The following is a 16,652-nucleotide window of genomic DNA, read 5'->3' as shown; positions in this document are numbered from 1 at the left end:
CTACAGCTACACACACGACCAAGCCTGGCTATTCTCCATTCTTTGCGACTCTGATGTGCACGGACACGATGGTTGGTTGGTTTGTAGCGGCGAAGGTACCAGAATACAAAGGCGCGGACACGTTCATATACACAAGAGTTCCAAGTAGTTTCGATGCTCTGGTATTACGAATGCAAATTCCGTCTGTTTTGAACGTCTTAAATTGAAAGGGCGGTCACAAATTGGTCCATTTCACTCCTTGTCCACAATCACACAGCACCTGAGGTAACAAGCACATCTCAAGCCCCATTGTGCTCTCCATTGTTCATGCCAACTCAGTGCCTCGCTCTTTGCTACTGTGTCAAACTCTTGTCGTCCAACTGCAAAACACTGGGACACAACAAGTTTCCGCTTCCCCTTTGCACTGATCGTACTACGAAACGCTCCCCAAACTTGGCAATCACCCATGCAGATGACTTTTCCGACTTTACACGACGCTCACGCTAGTGACAGCCTTATTTATAGTTCGACGTTGCGCCAAAGCGAATGAGCACATTTCGCCTACGGCTTATGCCGCTCTTCTAGTGTGGCTGCTCTGGGTCTGCGGGCAGCGAGGGGCTGCAAGCTTCCTGTGTTCGCACCTATATCACCTGTGCTTCCTTGTCAGAGACAGACTATCGCAAAACATACAACTCACTCCATGAATTGATTGCTACGGCATCTGTTATCAGCAGTCACAACCAGCAACACCAGTAGCAGCCGACTGCACGCAAAGAATGGGAACGTGCAGTGGGATTTACGTGAAATCGGCGCAATTGTGGATGCTAATCGTTCGCTTGTATCTGCCTACACACCTCTGCCGGTTGGGAATTATTCCACTTGCATGGCAAGGTGCGCATGTAGGTGTGTTAAAAATTCTGGAGGCGCTGGGTATCGATCCCAGTACCTCTCGCACGCTAAGCGAGCGCTCTACCATCTGAGCTACGCCCACCACCCCTATAACTAGTAGTGCTACATACAGTCATATCAACGACACAGACCCTTGCACTCCCATTATTCCGCAGACAAACACTACTCTCTATGTATCAGTGAGGGTGTCTTTCAGGTTTCGTGCATTCTGTATCGAATCGTAGTTGGACACAATGAAAGTGGCACGCATAACGTCGAAAATAGAGTTCAGACACCGCTCTGAGTAAGACGAACGTGTTGTCCACCTCTAGACTTCAATGACGTTAAGCCGTGACACCTAAGACAGATCTGCACTCGATGACACCACGATAACAGCCGGTCCCCACACTTACATCTTGCTCTCCTTATGACAGTATACATCATATCAGTCTGTGACGCTGGTTTTGCAACTTCTTGCGTGCGTTTATGTTCGCTGCGACCAACACTTACCATGCACTGACCACAAAACATGCAGGAGCTGGGGCTTGAAACCGAGACCGTTCACACGCTAAGCGAACGATCTGCCAACTGAGCTACAGCTACACACACGACCAAGCCTGGCTATTCTCCATTCTTTGCGACTCTGATGTGCACGGACACGATGGTTGGTTGGTTTGTAGCGGCGAAGGTACCAGAATACAAAGGCGCGGACACGTTCATATACACAAGAGTTCCAAGTAGTTTCGATGCTCTGGTATTACGAATGCAAATTCCGTCTGTTTTGAACGTCTTAAATTGAAAGGGCGGTCACAAATTGGTCCATTTCACTCCTTGTCCACAATCACACAGCACCTGAGGTAACAAGCACATCTCAAGCCCCATTGTGCTCTCCATTGTTCATGCCAACTCAGTGCCTCGCTCTTTGCTACTGTGTCAAACTCTTGTCGTCCAACTGCAAAACACTGGGACACAACAAGTTTCCGCTTCCCCTTTGCACTGATCGTACTACGAAACGCTCCCCAAACTTGGCAATCACCCATGCAGATGACTTTTCCGACTTTACACGACGCTCACGCAACGCTCACGCTAGTGACAGCATTATTTATAGTTCGACGTTGCGCCAAAGCGAATGAGCACATTTCGCCTACGGCTTATGCCGCTCTTCTAGTGTGGCTGCTCTGGGTCTGCGGGCAGCGAGGGGCTGCAAGCTTCCTGTGTTCGCACCTATATCACCTGTGCTTCCTTGTCAGAGACAGACTATCGCAAAACATACAACTCACTCCATGAATTGATTGCTACGGCATCTGTTATCAGCAGTCACAACCAGCAACACCAGTAGCAGCCGACTGCACGCAAAGAATGGGAACGTGCAGTGGGATTTACGTGAAATCGGCGCAATTGTGGATGCTAATCGTTCGCTTGTATCTGCCTACACACCTCTGCCGGTTGGGAATTATTCCACTTGCATGGCAAGGTGCGCATGTAGGTGTGTTAAAAATTCTGGAGGCGCTGGGTATCGATCCCAGTACCTCTCGCACGCTAAGCGAGCGCTCTACCATCTGAGCTACGCCCACCACCCCTATAACTAGTAGTGCTACATACAGTCATATCAACGACACAGACCCTTGCTCTCCCATTATTCCGCAGACAAACACTACTCTCTATGTATCAGTGAGGGTGTCTTTCAGGTTTCGTGCATTCTGTATCGAATCGTAGTTGGACACAATGAAAGTGGCAGGCATTACGTCGAAAATAGAGTTCAGACACCGCTCTGAGTAAGACGAACGTGTTGTCCACCTCTAGACTTCAATGACGTTAAGCCGTGACACCTAAGACAGATCTGCACTCGATGACACCACGATAACAGCCGGTCCCCACACTTACATCTTGCTCTCCTTATGACAGTATACATCATATCAGTCTGTGACGCTGGTTTTGCAACTTCTTGCGTGCGTTTATGTTCGCTGCGACCAACACTTACCATGCACTGACCACAAAACATGGAGGAGCCGGGGCTTGAAACCGAGACCGTTCACACGCTAAGCGAACGATCTGCCAACTGAGCTACAGCTACACACACGACCAAGCCTGGCTATTCTCCATTCTTTGCGACCCTGATGTGCACGGACACGATGGTTGGTTGGTTTGTAGCGGCGAAGGTACCAGAATACAAAGGCGCGGACACGTTCATATACACAAGAGTTCCAAGTAGTTTCGATGCTCTGGTATTACGAATGCAAATTCCGTCTGTTTTGAACGTCTTAAATTGAAAGGGCGGTCACAAATTGGTCCATTTCACTCCTTGTCCACAATCACACAGCACCTGAGGTAACAAGCACATCTCAAGCCCCATTGTGCTCTCCATTGTTCATGCCAACTCAGTGCCTCGCTCTTTGCTACTGTGTCAAACTCTTGTCGTCCAACTGCAAAACACTGGGACACAACAAGTTTCCGCGTCCCCTTTGCACTGATCGTACTACGAAACGCTCCCCAAACTTTTCAATCACCCATGCAGATAACTTTTCCGACTTTACACGACGCTCACGCAACGCTCACGCTAGTGACAGCCTTATTTATAGTTCGACGTCGCGCCAAAGCGAATGAGCACATTTCGCCTACGGCTTAGGCCGCTCTTCTAGTGTGGCTGCCCTGTGTCTGCAGGCAGCGAGGGGCTGCAAGCTTCCTGTGTTCGCACCTATATCACCTGTGCTTCCTTGTCAGAGACAGACTATCGCAAAACATACAACTCACTCCATGAATTGATTGCTACGGCATCTGTTATCAGCAGTCACAACCAGCAACACCAGTAGCAGCCGACTGCACGCAAAGAATGGGAACGTGCAGTGGGATTTACGTGAAATCGGCGCAATTGTGGATGCTAATCGTTCGCTTGTATCTGCCTACACACCTCTGCCGGTTGGGAATTATTCCACTTGCATGGCAAGGTGCGCATGTAGGTGTGTTAAAAATTCTGGAGGCGCTGGGTATCGATCCCAGTACCTCTCGCACGCTAAGCGAGCGCTCTACCATCTGAGCTACGCCCACCACCCCTATAACTAGTAGTGCTACATACAGTCATATCAACGACACAGACCCTTGCTCTCCCATTATTCCGCAGACAAACACTACTCTCTATGTATCAGTGAGGGTGTCTTTCAGGTTTCGTGCATTCTGTATCGAATCGTAGTTGGACACAATGAAAGTGGCACGCATTACGTCGAAAATAGAGTTCAGACACCGCTCTGAGTAAGACGAACGTGTTGTCCACCTCTAGACTTCAATGACGTTAAGCCGTGACACCTAAGACAGATCTGCACTCGATGACACCACGATAACAGCCGGTCCCCACACTTACATCTTGCTCTCCTTATGACAGTATACATCATATCAGTCTGTGACGCTGGTTTTGCAACTTCTTGCGTGCGTTTATGTTCGCTGCGACCAACACTTACCATGCACTGACCACAAAACATGCAGGAGCCGGGGCTTGAAACCGAGACCGTTCACACGCTAAGCGAACGATCTGCCAACTGAGCTACAGCTACACACACGACCAAGCCTGGCTATTCTCCATTCTTTGCGACCCTGATGTGCACGGACACGATGGTTGGTTGGTTTGTAGCGGCGAAGGTACCAGAATACAAAGGCGCGGACACGTTCATATACACAAGAGTTCCAAGTAGTTTCGATGCTCTGGTATTACGAATGCAAATTCCGTCTGTTTTGAACGTCTTAAATTGAAAGGGCGGTCACAAATTGGTCCATTTCACTCCTTGTCCACAATCACACAGCACCTGAGGTAACAAGCACATCTCAAGCCCCATTGTGCTCTCCATTGTTCATGCCAACTCAGTGCCTCGCTCTTTGCTACTGTGTCAAACTCTTGTCGTCCAACTGCAAAACACTGGGACACAACAAGTTTCCGCGTCCCCTTTGCACTGATCGTACTACGAAACGCTCCCCAAACTTTTCAATCACCCATGCAGATAACTTTTCCGACTTTACACGACGCTCACGCAACGCTCACGCTAGTGACAGCCTTATTTATAGTTCGACGTCGCGCCAAAGCGAATGAGCACATTTCGCCTACGGCTTAGGCCGCTCTTCTAGTGTGGCTGCCCTGTGTCTGCAGGCAGCGAGGGGCTGCAAGCTTCCTGTGTTCGCACCTATATCACCTGTGCTTCCTTGTCAGAGACAGACTATCGCAAAACATACAACTCACTCCATGAATTGATTGCTACGGCATCTGTTATCAGCAGTCACAACCAGCAACACCAGTAGCAGCCGACTGCACGCAAAGAATGGGAACGTGCAGTGGGATTTACTTGAAATCGGCGCAATTGTGGATGCTAATCGTTCGCTTGTATCTGCCTACACACCTCTGCCGGTTGGGAATTATTCCACTTGCATCGCCAGGTGCGCATGTAGGTGTGTTAAAAATTCTGGAGGCGCTGGGTATCGATCCCAGTACCTCTCGCAAGCTAAGCCAGCGCTCTACCATCTGAGCTACACCCACCCCCCACCGATAACTAGTAGTGCTACATACAGTCATATCAACGTCACAGACCCTTGCACTCCCATTATTCCGCAGACAAACACTACTCTCTATGTATCAGTGAGGGTGTCTTTCAGGTTTCGTGCATTCTGTATCGAATCGTAGTTGGCCACAATGAAAGTGGCACGCATAACGTCGAAAATAGAGTTCAGACACCGCTCTGAGTAAGACGAACGTGTTGTCCACCTCTAGACTTCAATGACGTTAAGCCGTGATACCTAAGACAGATCTGCACTCGATGACACCACGATAACAGCCGGTCCCCACACTTACATCTTGCTCTCCTTATGACAGTATACATCATATCAGTCTGTGACGCTGGTTTTGCAACTTCTTGCGTGCGTTTATGTTCGCTGCGACCAACACTTACCATGCACTGACCACAAAACATGGAGGAGCCGGGGCTTGAAACCGAGACCGTTCACATGCTAATTGAACGATCTGCCAACTGAGCTACAGCTACACACACGACCAAGCCTGGCTATTCTCCATTCTTTGCGACTCTGATGTGCACGGACACGATGGTTGGTTGGTTTGTAGCGGCGAAGGTACCAGAATACAAAGGCGCGGACACGTTCATATACACAAGAGTTCCAAGTAGTTTCGATGCTCTGGTATTACGAATGCAAATTCCGTCTGTTTTGAACGTCTTAAATTGAAAGGGCGGTCACAAATTGGTCCATTTCACTAATTGTCCACAATCACACAGCACCTGAGGTAACAAGCACATCTCAAGCCCCATTGTGCTCTCCATTGTTCATGCCAACTCAGTGCCTCGCTCTTTGCTACTGTGTCAAACTCTTGTCGTCCAACTGCAAAACACTGGGACACAACAAGTTTCCGCTTCCCCTTTGCACTGATCGTACTACGAAACGCTCCCCAAACTTGGCAATCACCCATGCAGATGACTTTTCCGACTTTACACGACGCTCACGCAACGCTCACGCTAGTGACAGCCTTATTTATAGTTCGACGTCGCGCCAAAGCGAATGAGCACATTTCGCCTACGGCTTAGGCCGCTCTTCTAGTGTGGCTGCCCTGTGTCTGCAGGCAGCGAGGGGCTGCAAGCTTCCTGTGTTCGCACCTATATCACCTGTGCTTCCTTGTCAGAGACAGACTATCGCAAAACATACAACTCACTCCATGAATTGATTGCTACGGCATCTGTTATCAGCAGTCACAACCAGCAACACCAGTAGCAGCCGACTGCACGCAAAGAATGGGAACGTGCAGTGGGATTTACGTGAAATCGGAGCAATTGTGGATGCTAATCGTTCGCTTGTATCTGCCTAGACACCTCTGCCGGTTGGGAATTATTCCACTTGCATCGCAAGGTGCGCATGTAGGTGTGTTAAAAATTCTGGAGGCGCTGGGTATCGATCCCAGTACCTCTCGCACGCTAAGCGAGCGCTCTACCATCTGAGCTACGCCGTCCCCCGCAATAACTAGTAGTGCTACATACAGTTATATCAACGTCACAGACCCTTGCACTCCCATTAATCCGCAGACAAACACTACTCACTATGTATCAGTGAGGGTGTCTTTCAGGTTTCGTGCATTCTGTATCGAATCGTAGTTGGCCACAATAAAAGTGGCACGCATAACGTCGAAAATAGAGTTCAGACACCGCTCTGAGTAAGACGAACGTGTTGTCCACCTCTAGACTTCAATGACGTTAAGCCGTGATACCTAAGACAGATCTGCACTCGATGACACCACGATAACAGCCGGTCCCCACACTTACATCTTGCTCTCCTTATGACAGTATACATCATATCAGTCTGTGACGCTGGTTTTGCAACTTCTTGCGTGCGTTTATGTTCGCTGCGACCAACACTTACCATGCACTGACCACAAAACATGGAGGAGCCGGGGCTTGAAACCGAGACCGTTCACACGCTAAGCGAACGATCTGCCAACTGAGCTACAGCTACACACACGACCAACCCTGGCTATTCTCCATTCTTTGCGACTCTGATGTGCACGGACACGATGGTTGGTTGGTTTGTAGCGGCGAAGGTACCAGAATACAAAGGCGCGGACACGTTCATATACACAAGAGTTCCAAGTAGTTTCGATGCTCTGGTCTTACGAATGCAAATTCCGTCTGTTTTGAACGTCTTAAATTGAAAGGGCGGTCACAAATTGGTCCATTTCACTCCTTGTCCACAATCACACAGCACCTGAGGTAACAAGCACATCTCAAGCCCCATTGTGCTCTCCATTGTTCATGCCAACTCAGTGCCTCGCTCTTTGCTACTGTGTCAAACTCTTGTCGTCCAACTGCAAAACACTGGGACACAACAAGTTTCCGCTTCCCCTTTGCACCGATCGTACTACGAATCGCTCCCCAAACTTGGCAATCACCCATGCAGATGACTTTTCCGACTTTACACGACGCTCACGCTAGTGACAGCCTTATTTATAGTTCGACGTTGCGCCAAAGCGAATGAGCACATTTCGCCTACGGCTTATGCCGCTCTTCTAGTGTGGCTGCTCTGGGTCTGCGGGCAGCGAGGGGCTGCAAGCTTCCTGTGTTCGCACCTATATCACCTGTGCTTCCTTGTCAGAGACAGACTATCGCAAAACATACAACTCACTCCATGAATTGATTGCTACGGCATCTGTTATCAGCAGTCACAACCAGCAACACCAGTAGCAGCCGACTGCACGCAAAGAATGGGAACGTGCAGTGGGATTTACGTGAAATCGGCGCAATTGTGGATGCTAATCGTTCGCTTGTATCTGCCTACACACCTCTGCCGGTTGGGAATTATTCCACTTGCATGGCAAGGTGCGCATGTAGGTGTGTTAAAAATTCTGGAGGCGCTGGGTATCGATCCCAGTACCTCTCGCACGCTAAGCGAGCGCTCTACCATCTGAGCTACGCCCACCACCCCTATAACTAGTAGTGCTACATACAGTCATATCAACGACACAGACCCTTGCTCTCCCATTATTCCGCAGACAAACACTACTCTCTATGTATCAGTGAGGGTGTCTTTCAGGTTTCGTGCATTCTGTATCGAATCGTAGTTGGACACAATGAAAGTGGCACGCATTACGTCGAAAATAGAGTTCAGACACCGCTCTGAGTAAGACGAACGTGTTGTCCACCTCTAGACTTCAATGACGTTAAGCCGTGACACCTAAGACAGATCTGCACTCGATGACACCACGATAACAGCCGGTCCCCACACTTACATCTTGCTCTCCTTATGACAGTATACATCATATCAGTCTGTGACGCTGGTTTTGCAACTTCTTGCGTGCGTTTATGTTCGCTGCGACCAACACTTACCATGCACTGATTAACAAAACATGGAGGAGCAGGGGCTTGAAACCGAGACCGTTCACACGCTAAGCGAACGATCTGCCAACTGAGCTACAGCTACACACACGACCAAGCCTGGCTATTCTCCATTCTTTGCGACTCTGATGTGCACGGACACGATGGTTGGTTGGTTTGTAGCGGCGAAGGTACCAGAATACAAAGGCGCGGACACGTTCATATACACAAGAGTTCCAAGTAGTTTCGATGCTCTGGTATTACGAATGCAAATTCCGTCTGTTTTGAACGTCTTAAATTGAAAGGGCGGTCACAAATTGGTCCATTTCACTCCTTGTCCACAATCACACAGCACCCTAGGTAACAAGCACATCTCAAGCCCCATTGTGCTCTCCATTGTTCATGCCAACTCAGTGCCTCGCTCTTTGCTACTGTGTCAAACTCTTGTCGTCCAACTGCAAAACACTGGGACACAACAAGTTTCCGCTTCCCCTTTGCACTGATCGTACTACGAAACGCTCCCCAAACTTGGCAATCACCCATACAGATGACTTTTCCGACTTTACACGACGCTCACGCAACGCTCACGCTAGTGACAGCCTTATTTATAGTTCGACGTTGCGCCAAAGCGAATGAGCACATTTCGCCTACGGCTTATGCCGCTCTTCTAGTGTGGCTGCTCTGGGTCTGCGGGCAGCGAGGGGCTGCAAGCTTCCTGTGTTCGCACCTATATCACCTGTGCTTCCTTGTCAGAGACAGACTATCGCTAAACATACAACTCACTCCATGAATTGATTGCTACGGCATCTGTTATCAGCAGTCACAACCAGCAACACCAGTAGCAGCCGACTGCACGCAAAGAATGGGAACGTGCAGTTGGATTTACGTGAAATCGGCGCAATTGTGGATGCTAATCGTTCGCTTGTATCTGCCTACACACCTCTGCCGGTTGGGAATTATTCCACTTGCATGGCAAGGTGCGCATGTAGGTGTGTTAAAAATTCTGGAGGCGCTGGGTATCGATCCCAGTACCTCTCGCACGCTAAGCGAGCGCTCTACCATCTGAGCTACGCCCACCCCCCCGATAACTAGTAGTGCTACATACAGTCATATCAACGTCACAGACCCTTGCACTCCCATTATTCTGCAGACAAACACTACTCTCTATGTATCAGTGAGGGTGTCTTTCAGGTTTCGTGCATTCTGTATCGAATCGTAGTTGGACACAATGAAAGTGGCACGCATAACGTCGAAAATAGAGTTCAGACACCGCTCTGAGTAAGACGAACGTGTTGTCCACCTCTAGACTTCAATGACGTTAAGCCGTGATACCTAAGACAGATCTGCACTCGATGACACCACGATAACAGCCGGTCCCCACACTTACATCTTGCTCTCCTTATGACAGTATACATCATATCAGTCTGTGACGCTGGTTTTGCAACTTCTTGCGTGCGTTTATGTTCGCTGCGACCAACACTTACCATGCACTGACCACAAAACATGGAGGAGCCGGGGCTTGAAACCGACACCGTTCACACGCTAAGCGAACGATCTGCCAACTGAGCTACAGCTACACACACGACCAAGCTTGGCTATTCTCCATTCTTTGCGACTCTGATGTGCACGGACACGATGGTTGGTTGGTTTGTAGCGGCGAAGGTACCAGAATACAAAGGCGCGGACACATTCATATACACAAGAGTTCCAAGTAGTTTCGATGCTCTGGTATTACGAATGCAAATTCCGTCTGTTTTGAACGTCTTAAATTGAAAGGGCGGTCACAAATTGGTCCATTTCACTCCTTGTCCACAATCACACAGCACCTGAGGTAACAAGCACATCTCAAGCCCCATTGTGCTCTCCATTGTTCATGCCAACTCAGTGCCTCGCTCTTTGCTACTGTGTCAAACTCTTGTCGTCCAACTGCAAAACACTGGGACACAACAAGTTTCCGCGTCCCCTTTGCACTGATCGTACTACGAAACGCTCCCCAACCTTTTCAATCACCCATGCAGATGACTTTTCCGACTTTACACGACGCTCACGCAACGCTCACGCTAGTGACAGCCTTATTTATAGTTCGACGTTGCGCCAAAGCGAATGAGCACATTTCGCCTACGGCTTATGCCGCTCTTCTAGTGTGGCTGCTCTGGTTCTGCGGGCAGCGAGGGGCTGCAAGCTTCCTGTGTTCGCACCTATATCACCTGTGCTTCCTTGTCAGAGACAGACTATCGCAAAACATACAACTCACTCCATGAATTGATTGCTACGGCATCTGTTATCAGCAGTCACAACCAGCAACACCAGTAGCAGCCGACTGCACGCAAAGAATGGGAACGTGCAGTGGGATTTACGTGAAATCGGCGCAATTGTGGATGCTAATCGTTCGCTTGTATCTGCCTACACACCTCTGCCGGTTGGGAATTATTCCACTTGCATGGCAAGGTGCGCATGTAGGTGTGTTAAAAATTCTGGAGGCGCTGGGTATCGATCCCAGTACCTCTCGCACGCTAAGCGAGCGCTCTACCATCTGAGCTACGCCCACCCCCCCGATAACTAGTAGTGCTACATACAGTCATATCAACGTCACAGACCCTTGCACTCCCATTATTCTGCAGACAAACACTACTCTCTATGTATCAGTGAGGGTGTCTTTCAGGTTTCGTGCATTCTGTATCGAATCGTAGTTGGCCACAATGAAAGTGGCACGCATAACGTCGAAAATAGAGTTCAGACACCGCTCTGAGTAAGACGAACGTGTTGTCCACCTCTAGACTTCAATGACGTTAAGCCGTGATACCTAAGACAGATCTGCACTCGATGACACCACGATAACAGCCGGTCCCCACACTTACATCTTGCTCTCCTTATGACAGTATACATCATATCAGTCTGTGACGCTGGTTTTGCAACTTCTTGCGTGCGTTTATGTTCGCCGCGACCAACACTTACCATGCACTGACCACAAAACATGCAGGAGCCGGGGCTTGAAACCGAGACCGTTCACACGCTAAGCGAACGATCTGCCAACTGAGCTACAGCTACACACACGACCAAGCCTGGCTATTCTCCATTCTTTGCGACCCTGATGTGCACGGACACGATGGTTGGTTGGTTTGTAGCGGCGAAGGTACCAGAATACAAAGGCGCGGACACGTTCATATACACAAGAGTTCCAAGTAGTTTCGATGCTCTGGTATTACGAATGCAAATTCCGTCTGTTTTGAACGTCTTAAATTGAAAGGGCGGTCACAAATTGGTCCATTTCACTCCTTGTCCACAATCACACAGCACCTGAGGTAACAAGCACATCTCAAGCCCCATTGTGCTCTCCATTGTTCATGCCAACTCAGTGCCTCGCTCTTTGCTACTGTGTCAAACTCTTGTCGTCCAACTGCAAAACACTGGGACACAACAAGTTTCCGCGTCCCCTTTGCACTGATCGTACTACGAAACGCTCCCCAAACTTTTCAATCACCCATGCAGATGACTTTTCCGACTTTACACGACGCTCACGCAACGCTCACGCTAGTGACAGCCTTATTTATAGTTCGACGTTGCGCCAAAGCGAATGAGCACATTTCGCCTACGGCTTATGCCGCTCTTCTAGTGTGGCTGCTCTGGTTCTGCGGGCAGCGAGGGGCTGCAAGCTTCCTGTGTTCGCACCTATATCACCTGTGCTTCCTTGTCAGAGACAGACTATCGCAAAACATACAACTCACTCCATGAATTGATTGCTACGGCATCTGTTATCAGCAGTCACAACCAGCAACACCAGTAGCAGCCGACTGCACGCAAAGAATGGGAACGTGCAGTGGGATTTACGTGAAATCGGAGCAATTGTGGATGCTAATCGTTCGCTTGTATCTGCCTAGACACCTCTGCCGGTTGGGAATTATTCCACTTGCATCGCAAGGTGCGCATGTAGGTGTGTTAAAAATTCTGGAGGCGCTGGGTATCGATCCCAGTACCTCTCGCACGCTAAGCGAGCGCTCTACCATCTGAGCTACGCCGTCCCCCGCAATAACTAGTAGTGCTACATACAGTTATATCAACGTCACAGACCCTTGCACTCCCATTAATCCGCAGACAAACACTACTCACTATGTATCAGTGAGGGTGTCTTTCAGGTTTCGTGCATTCTGTATCGAATCGTAGTTGGCCACAATAAAAGTGGCACGCATAACGTCGAAAATAGAGTTCAGACACCGCTCTGAGTAAGACGAACGTGTTGTCCACCTCTAGACTTCAATGACGTTAAGCCGTGATACCTAAGACAGATCTGCACTCGATGACACCACGATAACAGCCGGTCCCCACACTTACATCTTGCTCTCCTTATGACAGTATACATCATATCAGTCTGTGACGCTGGTTTTGCAACTTCTTGCGTGCGTTTATGTTCGCTGCGACCAACACTTACCATGCACTGACCACAAAACATGGAGGAGCCGGGGCTTGAAACCGAGACCGTTCACACGCTAAGCGAACGATCTGCCAACTGAGCTACAGCTACACACACGACCAACCCTGGCTATTCTCCATTCTTTGCGACTCTGATGTGCACGGACACGATGGTTGGTTGGTTTGTAGCGGCGAAGGTACCAGAATACAAAGGCGCGGACACGTTCATATACACAAGAGTTCCAAGTAGTTTCGATGCTCTGGTCTTACGAATGCAAATTCCGTCTGTTTTGAACGTCTTAAATTGAAAGGGCGGTCACAAATTGGTCCATTTCACTCCTTGTCCACAATCACACAGCACCTGAGGTAACAAGCACATCTCAAGCCCCATTGTGCTCTCCATTGTTCATGCCAACTCAGTGCCTCGCTCTTTGCTACTGTGTGAAACTCTTGTCGTCCAACTGCAAAACACTGGGACACAACAAGTTTCCGCTTCCCCTTTGCACCGATCGTACTACGAATCGCTCCCCAAACTTGGCAATCACCCATGCAGATGACTTTTCCGACTTTACACGACGCTCACGCTAGTGACAGCCTTATTTATAGTTCGACGTTGCGCCAAAGCGAATGAGCACATTTCGCCTACGGCTTATGCCGCTCTTCTAGTGTGGCTGCTCTGGGTCTGCGGGCAGCGAGGGGCTGCAAGCTTCCTGTGTTCGCACCTATATCACCTGTGCTTCCTTGTCAGAGACAGACTATCGCAAAACATACAACTCACTCCATGAATTGATTGCTACGGCATCTGTTATCAGCAGTCACAACCAGCAACACCAGTAGCAGCCGACTGCACGCAAAGAATGGGAACGTGCAGTGGGATTTACGTGAAATCGGCGCAATTGTGGATGCTAATCGTTCGCTTGTATCTGCCTACACACCTCTGCCGGTTGGGAATTATTCCACTTGCATGGCAAGGTGCGCATGTAGGTGTGTTAAAAATTCTGGAGGCGCTGGGTATCGATCCCAGTACCTCTCGCACGCTAAGCGAGCGCTCTACCATCTGAGCTACGCCCACCACCCCTATAACTAGTAGTGCTACATACAGTCATATCAACGACACAGACCCTTGCTCTCCCATTATTCCGCAGACAAACACTACTCTCTATGTATCAGTGAGGGTGTCTTTCAGGTTTCGTGCATTCTGTATCGAATCGTAGTTGGACACAATGAAAGTGGCACGCATTACGTCGAAAATAGAGTTCAGACACCGCTCTGAGTAAGACGAACGTGTTGTCCACCTCTAGACTTCAATGACGTTAAGCCGTGACACCTAAGACAGATCTGCACTCGATGACACCACGATAACAGCCGGTCCCCACACTTACATCTTGCTCTCCTTATGACAGTATACATCATATCAGTCTGTGACGCTGGTTTTGCAACTTCTTGCGTGCGTTTATGTTCGCTGCGACCAACACTTACCATGCACTGATTAACAAAACATGGAGGAGCAGGGGCTTGAAACCGAGACCGTTCACACGCTAAGCGAACGATCTGCCAACTGAGCTACAGCTACACACACGACCAAGCCTGGCTATTCTCCATTCTTTGCGACTCTGATGTGCACGGACACGATGGTTGGTTGGTTTGTAGCGGCGAAGGTACCAGAATACAAAGGCGCGGACACGTTCATATACACAAGAGTTCCAAGTAGTTTCGATGCTCTGGTATTACGAATGCAAATTCCGTCTGTTTTGAACGTCTTAAATTGAAAGGGCGGTCACAAATTGGTCCATTTCACTCCTTGTCCACAATCACACAGCACCCTAGGTAACAAGCACATCTCAAGCCCCATTGTGCTCTCCATTGTTCATGCCAACTCAGTGCCTCGCTCTTTGCTACTGTGTCAAACTCTTGTCGTCCAACTGCAAAACACTGGGACACAACAAGTTTCCGCTTCCCCTTTGCACTGATCGTACTACGAAACGCTCCCCAAACTTGGCAATCACCCATACAGATGACTTTTCCGACTTTACACGACGCTCACGCAACGCTCACGCTAGTGACAGCCTTATTTATAGTTCGACGTTGCGCCAAAGCGAATGAGCACATTTCGCCTACGGCTTATGCCGCTCTTCTAGTGTGGCTGCTCTGGGTCTGCGGGCAGCGAGGGGCTGCAAGCTTCCTGTGTTCGCACCTATATCACCTGTGCTTCCTTGTCAGAGACAGACTATCGCTAAACATACAACTCACTCCATGAATTGATTGCTACGGCATCTGTTATCAGCAGTCACAACCAGCAACACCAGTAGCAGCCGACTGCACGCAAAGAATGGGAACGTGCAGTTGGATTTACGTGAAATCGGCGCAATTGTGGATGCTAATCGTTCGCTTGTATCTGCCTACACACCTCTGCCGGTTGGGAATTATTCCACTTGCATGGCAAGGTGCGCATGTAGGTGTGTTAAAAATTCTGGAGGCGCTGGGTATCGATCCCAGTACCTCTCGCACGCTAAGCGAGCGCTCTACCATCTGAGCTACGCCCACCCCCCCGATAACTAGTAGTGCTACATACAGTCATATCAACGTCACAGACCCTTGCACTCCCATTATTCTGCAGACAAACACTACTCTCTATGTATCAGTGAGGGTGTCTTTCAGGTTTCGTGCATTCTGTATCGAATCGTAGTTGGACACAATGAAAGTGGCACGCATAACGTCGAAAATAGAGTTCAGACACCGCTCTGAGTAAGACGAACGTGTTGTCCACCTCTAGACTTCAATGACGTTAAGCCGTGATACCTAAGACAGATCTGCACTCGATGACACCACGATAACAGCCGGTCCCCACACTTACATCTTGCTCTCCTTATGACAGTATACATCATATCAGTCTGTGACGCTGGTTTTGCAACTTCTTGCGTGCGTTTATGTTCGCTGCGACCAACACTTACCATGCACTGACCACAAAACATGGAGGAGCCGGGGCTTGAAACCGACACCGTTCACACGCTAAGCGAACGATCTGCCAACTGAGCTACAGCTACACACACGACCAAGCTTGGCTATTCTCCATTCTTTGCGACTCTGATGTGCACGGACACGATGGTTGGTTGGTTTGTAGCGGCGAAGGTACCAGAATACAAAGGCGCGGACACATTCATATACACAAGAGTTCCAAGTAGTTTCGATGCTCTGGTATTACGAATGCAAATTCCGTCTGTTTTGAACGTCTTAAATTGAAAGGGCGGTCACAAATTGGTCCATTTCACTCCTTGTCCACAATCACACAGCACCTGAGGTAACAAGCACATCTCAAGCCCCATTGTGCTCTCCATTGTTCATGCCAACTCAGTGCCTCGCTCTTTGCTACTGTGTCAAACTCTTGTCGTCCAACTGCAAAACACTGGGACACAACAAGTTTCCGCGTCCCCTTTGCACTGATCGTACTACGAAACGCTCCCCAACCTTTTCAATCACCCATGCAGATGACTTTTCCGACTTTACACGACGCTCACGCAACGCTCACGCTAGTGA

General features: G+C 49.2%; 10 non-coding genes across 10 annotated transcripts; all 10 read right to left on the bottom strand.

Moving 5' to 3' along the window:
• Positions 1-897: 897 nt before the first annotated feature.
• On the bottom strand, positions 898-971 carry Trnaa-agc (transfer RNA alanine (anticodon AGC)). The gene has a single exon. It is a non-coding gene; the product is annotated as a tRNA-Ala (tRNA).
• Positions 972-2,368: 1,397 nt separating this feature from the next.
• Trnaa-agc (transfer RNA alanine (anticodon AGC)) lies at positions 2,369-2,442 on the bottom strand. The gene has a single exon. It is a non-coding gene; the product is annotated as a tRNA-Ala (tRNA).
• Positions 2,443-3,839: 1,397 nt separating this feature from the next.
• Positions 3,840-3,913, bottom strand: Trnaa-agc (transfer RNA alanine (anticodon AGC)). Its single transcript has one exon. It is a non-coding gene; the product is annotated as a tRNA-Ala (tRNA).
• A 2,870-nt stretch (positions 3,914-6,783) lies between these two features.
• Positions 6,784-6,857, bottom strand: Trnaa-agc (transfer RNA alanine (anticodon AGC)). Its single transcript has one exon. It is a non-coding gene; the product is annotated as a tRNA-Ala (tRNA).
• Positions 6,858-8,243: 1,386 nt separating this feature from the next.
• On the bottom strand, positions 8,244-8,317 carry Trnaa-agc (transfer RNA alanine (anticodon AGC)). Its single transcript has one exon. It is a non-coding gene; the product is annotated as a tRNA-Ala (tRNA).
• Positions 8,318-9,715: 1,398 nt separating this feature from the next.
• On the bottom strand, positions 9,716-9,789 carry Trnaa-agc (transfer RNA alanine (anticodon AGC)). Its single transcript has one exon. It is a non-coding gene; the product is annotated as a tRNA-Ala (tRNA).
• A 1,397-nt stretch (positions 9,790-11,186) lies between these two features.
• Trnaa-agc (transfer RNA alanine (anticodon AGC)) lies at positions 11,187-11,260 on the bottom strand. Its single transcript has one exon. It is a non-coding gene; the product is annotated as a tRNA-Ala (tRNA).
• A 1,397-nt stretch (positions 11,261-12,657) lies between these two features.
• Trnaa-agc (transfer RNA alanine (anticodon AGC)) lies at positions 12,658-12,731 on the bottom strand. Its single transcript has one exon. It is a non-coding gene; the product is annotated as a tRNA-Ala (tRNA).
• Positions 12,732-14,117: 1,386 nt separating this feature from the next.
• Trnaa-agc (transfer RNA alanine (anticodon AGC)) lies at positions 14,118-14,191 on the bottom strand. Its single transcript has one exon. It is a non-coding gene; the product is annotated as a tRNA-Ala (tRNA).
• Positions 14,192-15,589: 1,398 nt separating this feature from the next.
• On the bottom strand, positions 15,590-15,663 carry Trnaa-agc (transfer RNA alanine (anticodon AGC)). Its single transcript has one exon. It is a non-coding gene; the product is annotated as a tRNA-Ala (tRNA).
• Between the last annotated feature and the right edge of the window lie 989 nt (positions 15,664-16,652).

The sequence above is a fragment of the Schistocerca gregaria genome, chromosome 3, assembly GCF_023897955.1.
Source record: "Schistocerca gregaria isolate iqSchGreg1 chromosome 3, iqSchGreg1.2, whole genome shotgun sequence".
Lineage (NCBI taxonomy): Eukaryota > Metazoa > Arthropoda > Insecta > Orthoptera > Acrididae > Schistocerca > Schistocerca gregaria.
The sequence above is the reverse complement of the archived record's forward strand: the minus strand, read 5'-3'. Positions and strand labels throughout refer to the sequence as shown.